This window comes from Corvus brachyrhynchos, unplaced genomic scaffold (genome assembly GCF_000691975.1).
Source record: "Corvus brachyrhynchos isolate BGI_N302 unplaced genomic scaffold, ASM69197v1 scaffold46, whole genome shotgun sequence".
Classification (NCBI taxonomy): Eukaryota; Metazoa; Chordata; class Aves; order Passeriformes; family Corvidae; genus Corvus; species Corvus brachyrhynchos.
Window position 1 is genome coordinate 3459539 of NW_008238838.1, and position 4249 is coordinate 3463787.

Here is a 4249-nt window from a genome sequence, read left to right on the forward strand (position 1 = left end):
AATCATATTCTGTGGTTAAAGATGTAAACCAGGGAATTCCTGGTTTTTAGTCACTTTCAGTGTCTCACACAAGGGCTGCAAGGCTGATTTCCAGGGAGGTGAATGTGCTCTGCAGATGCCACCCTAAAGTCTCCACACCACACTGAGATACCACACTCTGCTGCTGCTGCCAGCATCGGTTTGGGGTTTGATCACAGGGGGAAACCCAGCCCTGCCACACATGGGACTTCAGCCCTTGCACAGCTCTGACCGAAGGCAGGAATTATTTTGTGTTGCCATCCTGAAGCTGGACTCACTCCAGGATAAATGGCTCAGCAACCCTGACTCATTCAAAATCTCTGTATTAGGAAGGAGGACCTAAAATCCCACTAAGTCCAGCATGAAGCCTTGTTATGGATAAATTTTTGCGGGTCAAGACACAGACCCCATGACAGAGAAGCCAGAACAATTCACCACCCTACACAGACTTTTACATCTGCATTGCACAAAGTTTTGGCCTTAAATTCTCCCTTTCCCTCTTGCTGCAGAGCAACCCTTTGGCCTGAACCAACTCTCCCTTTTCTCCTGCCTCGCTCTTCACCAGCCTGCAGGAATTGTCAGTGACGGGGTGAAAGGGGAAAGTGCTCGGATGTTTTTGGAGCTGGGAGGGGAAGATGGTGAGAGCTGGTTCAGACTGGAGGCAGCTGTGCCACAAAGCTGCTGTGCAGCAAAAGGAGGTGAAGGAAAGCTCAGAAGCTCAGGGCAATCAGCAGGGCCATCAGACCTGCCCAGTCTGGCTGAGGCTGGAGTAAGAAAGAGTTCTGTGTTCAGCAGAGATTTCTCAGTTTATGAGGTTGGGAGTTAACTCTTGGCTTGCTTGCAGTGTGGTTGTAGCAGAAAAAAAACACCCTGCTTGAAGAGTTCAAAATCTGCTTCTCTCCATTGCACATCTTAATGATAAATTATTGCTTTTACCTGGCTGAGAGCAATGCCTGCTCCTGCTGAGGCTGCAGAACTGACTTGAGGAATTTACAAGTAAGAGCTGAGTGGAGGAATTATATTTTCTTTTCAGTTTATTCTTTAGCACGGAAGTATTTCTCATGATTCATTTGTTCATACATGCTTTCCCACCCTTCAAATGATGATGGTGATAATAGCAATAATAATAATAATGTATCTAGTAGTAAAAAAACCATCTAAGGTGGAGGGTTCTGTGTGAGGCTGAATGAAAAAGCCAAACATAAACCAGACCTGGAAAACAAATTATCTTCATTCCCAGCTATCACATAAGGAGCTTGCTAGCTCAGTTTTTCCAGATTTTGGATTATAGTGTGTCTATCCTGCCCGGATTTGGAATTTAACAAAACCTCTGTAAGATTTCTGATCTGGGAGCCACCAGGACGTGAAGATGCCACGCTGAGCATCTTTAACCTGCTCACAAACGCGAGGCAAAGCAGATTAAAGGGAATAAATGATGCAGCACTAAGTGTGAGAATTGATTTGTGATGCTGCCACTTAAAAACCCATTCTGAGGCCGGGGGGAAGGTGCCTTTGTGTGTGAGTTTGCAGCTGGACTGTGTCCCCTTCTCTGTGCTTCTCCTTGTGATTCACCCGAACACTGCAATGTTCCCTGAGTTTATGGGGTTAAAATTCGGTTCAGTTCTTCTCTGTGTGTCCTTCTCTGTTCTTCTCCTTGTGATTCACCCGAACACTGCAGTGTTCCCTGAGTTTATGGGGTTAAAATTGGGTTCAGTTCTATGTTCTCTTGCCTCAGGTCCCACAACCTCCTGCCCTCATCAGGTGTCAACAGTAGGCAGGGAGGTCCTGCTGCTGTTCCCTGTTCATGCTGTCATGGAATGACCTGTCCTGTCCCGGGTAATAATTCCCAGCCCTGCTGGTTCCAACCAACCCCATGGGCAGAGTTCATTCTTCCCACACCTCTGGCCTGATTTCCTTTTGTAACTCTGGAAAGTTCCTTTTTGTCCATTCTCCTTTTGTAACTCCGGGAAGTCTCTGAGATTTAGAAACAGCCAATCTGTCTTTGGGCGTCCATGGGCTCTGCCCTTGTCGAAAATCATGTAAATATTCTGTTCCCTTTGCAAACCTCTGATAGGAACTGTCTGCTCAGGCACAGATATGGTAAAACAGATTGCAAAGAACATTTTGTCATCTCAGGGAGATGGCGGCGTGATTGAGTCACACGCAGCCAAGCTCTAGAGCCCTCGGGGTGCATTTAGAGCCCTCAGAGTGCACACAGAACCCTCAAGGTGAATACAGAGCTCTCAGGGTGCACACAGAGGTCTCAGGGTGCATTTAGAGCCCTCAGAGTGTACACAGAGCTTTCAGGGTGCATTTAGAGCCATCAGGGTGCACACAGAGGCCTGGGGGTGCACACAGAGCCCTCAGGGTGCACACAGAGCCCTCAGGGTGCCTTTAGAGCTCTCAGTGTGCATTTAGAGCTCTCAGGGTGCATTTAGAGCCCTCGGGGTGCACACAGAGCCCTCAAGGTGAATACAGAGCCATCAGGGTGCACACAGAGCTCTCAGGGTGCACACAGAGCTCTCAGGGTGCACACAGAGCTCTCAGGGTGCACACAGAGCCCTCAAGGTGAATACAGAGCCCTCAGGGTGCATTTAGAGCTCTCAGTGTGCATTTAGAGCTCTCAGGGTGCATTTAGAGCCCTCGGGGTGCACACAGAGCTCTCAGAGTGCATTTAGAGCCCTCGGGGTGCACACAGAGCCCTCGGGGTGAATACAAACCTCTCTCAGCCTCTGAGGAGAGCTCTGACCAAGAAACATTTGAAACACAAAGCATCTGTCGTCAATTCTTGTTAAAAACAAAACTGACCCCATAGGTACAAACTATTTCAGAAGCATTTGCCGGGTTTGCGGTGTTTGCTACAGATCATCAGCTCCCTTTCTATGATGTATTTTATTTTTATTTATATTTGCTGTTACTGATCTTATAAGTGGCTTTTCCCCCTCTAGAATGATTATTGACGTGGGAAATGTGAGGCTGCAGTTCCTCCCCATCACCCTTGCACAGAGGGCACATGCAGGCACTCCTTTGGCAGTTCCCAGTTGCCATGACAGGAGACAGAATTCTTTTTGCTCTCCTCTCAGGAGCATATGTTGGTGTTAAAACGGATGAATCACATCCATCTTTTAAGTTTTCCTCTCAAAATTTCCTTTTTTCTCTCTCTTCTGCTGCTGAGTTTTTTCCAGCTTGCGTTGCTTTGTTTCTTCCTATTCCTTTATTTGACTCTTCTTGGCCCAGAGCAACCAAAGCTCCCTCTGATGCTGCATTTCCCAGAGCCTGAATGGTTTGTGGTATTTAAACGAATATTCCTGGAAATACAATGATGAAGCCAGATTATTTCCAGTGTTACAGCTGCAATCCCGTCCCTTGGCCTTGAAATCCTGGGAAATTCCTCTCCTGTGGCTCTGTGGTTTTGTCCTGCTGTGTTGGGAGTTCCTCAAAATCTGTAGGTAGAACCTCCCGAGTTGTTTATTTTTTTAGTTTTGGCAGCAAAATCTGTTGGCTGTGGCTGCAGCCAGCGGTGCTGAGGTTTTATCCAGGTAACAAAAAAGGAAGAAAACCGGGAGACAAAACGCCCCTGTCCTTCCCCAGGGATGTGTTTATGAGCTGATAACTGCCAGGAGAAGCAGCACAAGAAGAAAAAGTCCCATTTGTACGAATTCTTTGTGGATTTGGTCTTCAGCCAGGGGAAAGAACAGATTCTTACTCTAGAGATGGTTTTGCAGAGCAGGCGCTGTGCTTTTAGTCTCGGATATCCCTCTCCAGGGCTATTCCATAAAACCTCTCCAGGGGTATTCCGTAAAACCTCTCCAGAGGTATTCCATAAAACCTCTCCAGGCATTTTTCCCATGAGCTGTTTCAAGAAAATGTGTTTTGTTTTTGAAGTAAACCAAAAGCAGCTGTACTCTCTCCTGGCTCAGAGCAGCAAATGCTCCCTCACACTGAATTTCCTCTTTTCCTTTCCTCTTCCTGCCTCTGCTTGAACAGGAATTTTGGCCCATCCACAGGTGCTGGAGAGCAGGTGGTGTTGCAGCTTCCCTCGTATCTTTGCTATCTTTTAAACAGGAGATAAAATAAATCAATGCTGGCTCCTGGCGAGCGCCAAGGTGTGAAATGAATCAGTTGGGTACCTCAGCCCTGCTGCTGGAGTGCTCCAGGATTGCATCACCAGCGATAAGCAGCGCATTTATCTGCAATTTGGACCCGCCCGCTGTTTACGGGCTCCTTTTCT